Consider the following 9,799-nt stretch of genomic DNA (forward strand, 5'->3'; position numbering starts at 1 on the left):
ACACACACACACACACACACACACACACACATTCAATCACAGTTGAGAACGAGACAGAATGCTGTATTTGTAGTTGTGCACCCTGAACATGTTATCCCCACCTGTAAGTGGAGGCGTCCTTCATCTGACACTATCAGACTCTTTTTCAAATACCATCAGACAGCTGTTCAGCCTGTCTTTATAGCTTACTGCTTATCAAAGATCTCAAGGCTATAATGTTTCAGTAAAATTAGATTTCACATTAAAGACCACAGACGACAGAAGATAAGGTGAAGGTAAATTTATTCAGACAGAATACACACAACTGTCTGAATAATAATCAGCAATCACTGTTTGCTGGACTGAAGGTGGCCATTTGGAAAATTTTTACATATCACCCAACCCTTTCAGCTGGTCACTGACTTTGTAGGCTCACACTAACTGCCCAGTACCAAACAGCAGACAGACAATCTGTTTTTAGACTTTTTTCACAACAAAGTAATTGTGTGATCCATTGTTAATCTGAAAACATTACTTTATAGTAGGGCTGCACAGTATCCAAAAAATATATATATTTATTGATATTATTTTGGCAGCTATTGCAATTTCAGTATGCTTTTTCAGTTGGAATGGTTGTTTTTGCATTTCATTTTCACTGTTGCTTTACATCCGGAGAATATGATTTGTAGGCCGGGGCGTCACTGTAGCACCACAAAGCTTACGGTGCTAACTAAGCACAACAATGTTGAGACGCATTTTACCTTTATCAAACAAATTGCAGCTAAGCAGGTGGGATGTTGCACTTGTTGATTACGATTGATTATATTTTGATTAATTGTGCAGCCCTACTTTAGTTTATAGTCACTTAAAACACTCACTTAAAGTCACTATTAAAACAGTTCATCAAACACGGACTGATCAGAATTTGGAATAATTAGAGCAGGCAAGAACATTATGGTACAAAGACAGCAGGATATCATGAATTACAGCCTAATTACTTTCATAAACATTCAGTATTAGTATGTGCAGTTGTGCTTGTTTAAGCACCATGGCATGCCATGAGTTTACAACCACACTGTTCAGGAGGCTACATTAAATAGGATGGGGTGCAGGAAATAAATATAGATACCTATTGGGAGGGACAGTGTAATAGAGGAGAAGTAATGAGGATAAATGAGGTTCTGTATTTGCAAGGCTTTCAGACACACGCACGCGCACACACAAGATGTGTATAAGAGACAGCCTCACAGCCCTGACACACACCAGTTACCAGGTCAAATGTTAATGTTCACTATTTACTATTATGTGTTGTGGCAAGTGCACAAGGTGACATCTTAAAACGTAAAATTGCTTGATTCGTACAACCACCAGGCCACAACACAAATTACAACATAGACTGATCATTGATATTTCTGCCTTTCTTTGACAAGATTTTTCCTCTCAATTGCTTTTCTGGTTAAATAAATTGAAAAAAAAGTTTTTGCTTATAAAGTGTATTGTATATTATACGCTAAGCAGTCAAGTTGGATAAATAGAGGTGGAGACCCACGTGCAAATAAATCAGTTAACTAAACAGGCATTTCTCATGAGCACCTGAAGGTTCATTTGAATGATGCACTGAACACTGTCAATGATTATACAGCACTGAAAGAGAGCAGAGGCCTCCTTACACACACACACCAAAGTTAACATCCTCAGTTTGTCATTGTTTTTGCTTTATGTTAATGACCAGTAACAGAAGAGTGATCAGTGGAAGTGGACATCAGCTTGTCAATTTCATACGTGGGCGATCGTAATAATTAGAGCTGCAATAATTAGTTAAATCTTTTCACAACTACGTTATTTCAGTTTTTCTTTTTCATATTAACATGCAGTAAACCAGCACAATTTCTTTCACAGTGACAGTACAAGTCCAACAGTGAACACAACAGAAACTGCTATAACCCAACATCCCTGTCACCTTGATTGACAAAGTAATAGTAAAAAGTCAACTTCCCTTTTCTCCAACGCACCTTCCCTCCGAGCTTCTTACCCCAGTTTGTTCCTTGCATGGCTGCCCTGCTCCTTATCATCCAGCCTCAGCTCCTTCAGCGGCTAAGGTTTAAGTCAGCTCCAACTCTCACTCTGCTCCTGTTCTCCTGGCTGTGTTTCTGACCAACCCTCCTGAGGAAAACTTCTCTAACCCAAAAAAAAAAAAAAAAAAAGGATCTCATTCTCAAGCCAAATGCCGCCAATGTGAATGGGAGCACAGTCCCCTCCCCTTCCTCTCCTTTCCTCTCTCTTGTGCCCCCCCTTCCCCCCCCCTCCTCTCAGTCCAGCCTTTCTCTGACAGATACACCTCCTCTCTCCCTGCTCCACTCCTCCTCTACCATTTCCTTTGACCAAAGAAACTACGCTCTGCAAAGACCTCTACTGCCTTTGTCAGGCTGAAAGGAGAAGAGAAGGGAGAAAGAAACGGAAAGCCAGGGAAAAGGCAAGCTCTCAGTTAAAGACCATTTTGCTCTCCCTGCCCATTTCAAGTAGAAAGGAGAGAGGAACTACAAAAAAAAAGTCTGGATTTCCATTTGCCACATATCAGCTTTTATTTTTATTTGTCAAAAATCGAGTCTTCATCCAAGTTCATTAAGGACAAAGAAGATGCGAGTGAAAAGAGTATGAAATATGCTGGAAAGTGAAGGAGAGAGAGGTGAAACTGGTGGGAAATTGTGTCAGAATTTAATGATGTAAACACTATAATAAGAGAGTATAAAAACAGCATCTTTATTAACCTTAAAGTGCTCTAGTCCTGCTTCTCATCTGTTCATCTAATCTAATAGACACACTAAAGCTCAAAAAAGAGTAAAAGTTAACCAAGTAACAAACGATTAATTAAACTAGGCGTCACACAATAAAAAAAAAAAAAAAGGTAAATGTATTAAAGATCAGCAAGTCCAATATTCACTCTCCTTTTAGCTCTGTTTTTGGTGGGAGGGTTTATAAAAGGATTTCACTGAAAGAAGCAAAATTGTAAAGAACAAAATGAGCTGAAAGACACCAAAGAGATGAGGGAGACTGCAGATTTCAGAGATAGTTCTCTGAGGTTTCATCACCACAAGCGATCCCTTCACATAACATGTAGTTATTTGATCGATTGTTAATAGAAAATATTGAATAGTGCAGCTTTAAGGAGCCAGTCAGCTTCCACAAGTTTATTCTACTGTGACAGTGGCAGCATTCAGCCTTTGCCTTGACCTGTAATCCGCCATCTGGCCAAAATGAATGAAAAAATAAAGGAACATCAGGATGAGATGGTGCAGCCTGAGCTCAGCTGCTCAGCTCCCAAATGAAGAGAGGGGTAAAGTGGGGTACGAGAAGTAGGCTATGCCCTGCCATCGCCCACACACACACACACAGATCTGTCCCTCTGCCTTTCTCTCCTTGCTCCTATAACTGGGCCACACTGGTAGGCACCAAGTTTGTCCTTCATTCAAGGCCGGGGAGGGAGTTCAAGGTCATTCTTGGTCACGTCCTGATGGGAGGTCTGGAGAACACTGAATGTGCCACAAGTTCTGTAAAGCCCCGTCCCACTGCAGCCAAAGCAACAGAAACCTCTCTCAGTCAAGGTCCAAAAGTGGACAACAAACACCATCAATCAGCCGCCCCGAGGCCACCAGTGCTGGGATAAAGAGGCAGGCTGCAAATCACCTCTGTGAATGCCACCATTAACACTAGCTCTTTATAGGCAAGGGGGGGTCCTAACATGAGTCAGTCCCTTTCGAGGGAGGTGATTTAGAGACTCAAGCAGCAAAGTAAAATCAGGGTATGTGCAGGTCTTAAAAAGTCTTAAAAGCATTGAAAAGGCCTTTGAAGGTATTATAAAGACTTTCATTTAATTTACAAAGATCTTGTTTTTTTGTTTTTTTTGCCCGCCATAGATGGTAACATTAGTTATAGTTTTTTTTTTTTTTTTTTTTTTTAAATTTAGGTGATGTGATACAGCTATGAAGACCATCAGCTCACAGTGGACAAATTAAGATTTTAACTACAACTGAAGTTAACTTTAATTATTCAATTATCTTTTAATATGGGAATCCATCTGTCACTTTTCTACTCTTTATCTGGGTCCAGGTCACATTAATTGATTAATTATATCATTAGAAATTGCTGTCATATAAAGCTGGGAAGTACAGACAAAATTGTGATATGTCAATAAATTAATAGATTTAATAAAAAATTGTAAACTTTATTGTTCCTACCTTTTTTCCATTATTCTTTTATCAGTATGATGGATGGATGGAAAGAGGTATTGAATCTCATTATCTGTGGTATTAAAACGGTTTTAAAAAGTCTTAAATTTAATTTGATGAACTCTGCAGAAACTGAACTGACTGAAAATCTGTGGATTCCTTCTCTGTCTGCAGACGAGCCAAGGGAAAACCATGAAGGAAATGAAAGTAAAACACCAGTTAAAACAAATAGTTCCAGTGTGGCTTTGCAGTAATGTTGGGTACATCTGCCTGGTGGTTTCTGGTTTATCCTCTTCAGTCATATTCAGTTTATTATCCTACAGAAACGCACAAAACATTTAGGAGTGCTGTGTGTGGGCCAATTTCTGGTGAACATTGAAAGTGGCTCCTTAGAGGCCACAATTCTAGTTTATCTGTATCTATAGTGGATGCCCAGCAGGTGGTCATCCATCACAGGCCGAGCTGCCATCTCTCCACGGTCTGTCAGCCCGCTTCCCTCTATATTTTCATAACAACGGTTCACGTCTGGGACCAGGAACCGACAGAAAGCTAGGCCATCCATCAGTGTCCGTGCTGCCTCTGCGTGGGGACATCACTCCCACTGGACGCTGCAGCTAAAACTGGCCTCAAGCAGCCGGCCATTTGGACCACTCACTTCCAAAATAATCCACCATGGCACAAAGCAATCTATGAACACCTCTGAAATAAAACCTAGAGCTTGGCAGGGGGTGGTTCATTAGTTTTAGACACAAATGAAGAGAAGGGAGGAAGAGAGACCTATTTGGATTGAAATAACTACTCCTAGTAAGTCCCATCATAAATCCACAGAAATGGGCTGGCTGTATCAAGGTTGGCAGGGACCCGACTTAGCCACACTCTGATTTACTGTATAATGTGCCAAAGAGATTAGGGTTACGCCTCCAGCTCTGGAATTATAGCAAAACCCTATCCATGATTAAGATCTGTTGCTAACTCCCACGCAGCAGTAATGTGTTAACATCCACACATAGGAGGATGCACACTGCTATGTGTGTGGCATGCAGCAGCCACTTCTTTACATAAAGTCTTAACCAGGAACGGCTCTCGAGAAGAAAAAAAAACAAAACACGTTTGCTCTCAACTCAAAGCAGCAACCTTGTGTGTGAAAATTCCTGCAGTAATCCAAGAGCGTTTGCGTAAAATCATGCTTCAAGGTCAGAGGAACAGATGGTAGGTTCTGTTTCACATATCAGAGAACAGCCAGAAAATTCAGAGTTCCCATTTTATTCAAATTTAAACCACATTGTGTCCTCAAGGCTTCACTTACCTGTCAATGACACCCTGTCTTTAACTTCTGGAGGCCTTAGAGAAGCATGGGGTATGGGCCCGTCGAGCATCCCACGGACTCACATCGGTGAGCAGATCTTCATTCTTTCCTCGTCCCTCTGTTCTCCCAGACTGAGGGAATAAAAAAAGCAAAGAATGCATGTTGTTGAATCAGCAAAGGGGAAGCAGCGAGACTACTACCACTGTAGAGAGCTGGAAAACCTGAAATGTGACAAGTATGTTTATGGAAGTCAGTTAGAAAGAGGAAAATCTGAGTCATTATGGCAGACAGCTTCACACGAAAGGAAGGTTGAGACTGAGGGGATTTTCCATGTCAACAAGAGTGTAGACCAAACCCAAAACTAGCACCCAGTTCACAAAACAACTATCCCATGGGTAAAGTAAAAATGTTATTGTTCATTCTTTTGTGTTTGTGCATCACCACAAAGTTTATGGGTTTTCCCAACAGGTTTTTGTCATTTTCTAAGGTCATGTGAATTTTAAATACAGTTTGCAAGTTAAAAAACACAGTTTTATAGAAATTTTGGTTCAGATTTTTGGTCAGAGTTTGGATCCACTTCTATTTTAAAAAGAAAAAAGGTGAGAAACACACTGCCACCATCGGGAAAGTAGTACAGAGTCCATCTGCAAATGAGTAAACCGGTGTATTCATGGTAGAGTAATATTGGAGTTTGGTGTAAAAGAGCATGAGGATAGACAATGAAAAGTGCCAGAGGTGAGCCGACCAGACAGCCATTGTTTCAGTCTGACTGTTCACAGTCCTGCTGCTGCAGTGAGAACATCATAATTGCAAAATAGTACATCTGATTATATTTGGCAATATCGTGTTTTCTCAGCAAATGATACCATGTCAGATGGAATGAACTACTGACACCAATAGAAGATCAAATAAAACTTCCTCAAACTTCACTTTTGCAGGTTTCAGTCTCCTCTTTCCAAGGCAATTTTTCAGGATGAAATTTCCCTACTATATCATATCATATTATATTATGAGTCTGGACAGATATGGAGGTAAAGTGCCACTTGACTGTTAAGCAGAGGCACACAAGCCCGAGGCAGTAATTAGTTTTTAAATGGTTCCTAAAAACTGAGATAATAAAATTGTGGACTGTGCTGTGATCCATGGTGAAACTGAAACTGAGAGGAGTAGCAGCTAACTGGTTAATGTGCATCCTGTTTTATCAGCAGGATCAGGGATGTTTGCTAAATTTAACGTTCCCAACTGCCTGCAGGGTAACTGCAACTGTACAGGCTTTACTTAAAGCTAAGTACACCTCCAGCTCCTCCATCTGTGCCTAACATACTGCATTAGTATGTTACAGACAGATGGAACTGCAGAGGAGACCGTGGCTTCCCACATGTAATGCAGCTCGATCCAAATGGCTTTAGGGCGGCTTCGTAATGTTGCACTGTGATAGCGCGGAGCCAGAGAGTTCATTTTGAGCCCTGTAAAGTAATAACTTAATAGTTGTTTGTTTTAAAGGCTGATAATTGACCTGCAGATCACAAACAGGTGTTTACTTAAGAGGGCCGCTCCTCTCACCTGCTTGTCCACATTGAAAGGGATAATCCTCATTAAAGAAGACCAAACAGTACAGAGGGAGAGACAGGAGGAAGAGGAGCATGTGCACTGGATGAAAACAGAGTTGAGGGCGACACTGTGATTACCATTTCATTACATTATTCATCTGCTGAACAAACACCTTCAAAAGACAGCCGTCAATACCACTAAACCTCAACCTCACCGCAACCTGTTAACTGACCCGCAAATCAATCAGCTATCAATGAAGTGGAGGAGTAAAGATAAGGAGTCACTTGTTCATCTCCATCAGAGAGTGAAGACACTTTATATGGGAGAAAGCACCGACTGAAATGAATTATGCAACTTAATCCTTCTCCTAAATTTACTTTGAAGTAGACACGAATGGCTTTCATGACAGTTCAAAGCAGATAATGTGAATGTAAACACCTGCAGCGAACAGAGGCTCTCCTGATTGAATAAACAGGTGACAAAGTGTCATTATGAGCATAGAGAGGGTTTTATTTCCATATCAAGTTCTTCTTTACAATATCCTGTAAATCTGCCTTTCTCCTGGTCTCTCTCTATCTTCCCTTCATTTTCTCTCTCACACTTTTCCGATTTCACAATACTTAAAATAGCGTTGATCCATCACAGTTGAATCAATCACAAGAATTTTCTCTAATGATTTCCCAGCCTGAACATAAAACAAATCAGTGAATGACTTGCGACAGCTCGAAGGAGAACACGTACAGATCTATGCGTCTGTTCGAGTCCTCAAATTGATTGTTTGGATATCTACAATATGCGAGTGTCCCAGACAGTTTACATCTTCTAATATCTGACACTGGTGATGGACTGATGACAGATGAAAAAGAGAAACAGATTAAGGTTTAATCTAGCATAGCAGTTAAAGTCAGGCGGTCTTAAATTTCAGGGTCCCACAGGGAAAAATGAGCAAGCAGACCATATCCTTACATCCATCTACTTATAATCAGCTGAAACGAGCTGTAAATACAGCACTGACATATTATCACTTCATATTATTGTTATGATGAACGTCTTCGCAAACAGTTGCCTTCATTTGGAGTTGTGTTTGTGTTCACCTGATGAATTATAGTCTAATATTCACCCTCCTTTTAGCTGTGTTTTGCTTTCCAGCAGCTCTTAAGGGAAATATTTAGCTTCTAAGATAATAAATGCTCCTCTATGTTCATTAGCTAGTAGAGCTGGGCGATTGGACAAATATATCACTGGTTGTTTCGTTTTTTTTTAAGGCCATTTATTTGAGCGATTTTTGTCATCTTATTTTGCCAATTTTATTTGCTGTGTCCTTGAGCACTCAGCTTGGTAAATAGTTAACCTGTAAAGCACAATTCGAAGCATGAGCTTATAGGAACTGGCAGTTGGAGTTGGGACAGGTTCTGCACGTTCTTGTTGCAGTGATTTCCATCTTTCACAAAACAGGGCAGTGACTAAATGACAACTAACCCGTCTTTAGTGGTTGCTGTCTGATTGATCGATGCTGAAGAGCAACGTGAATTCATAATGAGTATACACACACACACACACACACACACACACACATTCAATCACAGTTGAGAACGAGACAGAATGCTGTATTTGTAGTTGTGCACCCTGAACATGTTATCCCCACCTGTAAGTGGAGGCGTCCTTCATCTGACACTATCAGACTCTTTTTCAAATACCATCAGACAGCTGTTCAGCCTGTCTTTATAGCTTACTGCTTATCAAAGATCTCAAGGCTATAATGTTTCAGTAAAATTAGATTTCACATTAAAGACCACAGACGACAGAAGATAAGGTGAAGGTAAATTTATTCAGACAGAATACACACAACTGTCTGAATAATAATCAGCAATCACTGTTTGCTGGACTGAAGGTGGCCATTTGGAAAATTTTTACATATCACCCAACCCTTTCAGCTGGTCACTGACTTTGTAGGCTCACACTAACTGCCCAGTACCAAACAGCAGACAGACAATCTGTTTTTAGACTTTTTTCACAACAAAGTAATTGTGTGATCCATTGTTAATCTGAAAACATTACTTTATAGTAGGGCTGCACAGTATCCAAAAAATATATATATTTATTGATATTATTTTGGCAGCTATTGCAATTTCAGTATGCTTTTTCAGTTGGAATGGTTGTTTTTGCATTTCATTTTCACTGTTGCTTTACATCCGGAGAATATGATTTGTAGGCCGGGGCGTCACTGTAGCACCACAAAGCTTACGGTGCTAACTAAGCACAACAATGTTGAGACGCATTTTACCTTTATCAAACAAATTGCAGCTAAGCAGGTGGGATGTTGCACTTGTTGATTACGATTGATTATATTTTGATTAATTGTGCAGCCCTACTTTAGTTTATAGTCACTTAAAACACTCACTTAAAGTCACTATTAAAACAGTTCATCAAACACGGACTGATCAGAATTTGGAATAATTAGAGCAGGCAAGAACATTATGGTACAAAGACAGCAGGATATCATGAATTACAGCCTAATTACTTTCATAAACATTCAGTATTAGTATGTGCAGTTGTGCTTGTTTAAGCACCATGGCATGCCATGAGTTTACAACCACACTGTTCAGGAGGCTACATTAAATAGGATGGGGTGCAGGAAATAAATATAGATACCTATTGGGAGGGACAGTGTAATAGAGGAGAAGTAATGAGGATAAATGAGGTTCTGTATTTGCAAGGCTTTCAGACACACGCACGC

At 40.1% G+C, this 9,799-nt stretch overlaps 1 protein-coding gene across 1 annotated transcript in view; it reads right to left on the reverse strand.

The window, feature by feature from the left end:
* LOC111656177 (leucine zipper putative tumor suppressor 2 homolog) overlaps positions 1–9,799 on the reverse strand; it is a 35,412-nt gene that overhangs the window by 15,536 nt on the left and 10,077 nt on the right. Inside the window, exon 2 of the mRNA XM_023407819.2 lies at positions 5,512–5,642. The gene's annotated coding sequence lies outside the window, so the exon portion shown is untranslated. The remainder of the gene's footprint in view (positions 1–5,511; positions 5,643–9,799) is intronic.

The sequence above is a fragment of the Seriola lalandi genome, unplaced genomic scaffold (assembly GCF_002814215.2).
Source record: "Seriola lalandi dorsalis isolate HSWRI2012SDOR001 ecotype SW California unplaced genomic scaffold, Sedor1 jcf7180002054346, whole genome shotgun sequence".
Lineage (NCBI taxonomy): Eukaryota > Metazoa > Chordata > Actinopteri > Carangiformes > Carangidae > Seriola > Seriola lalandi.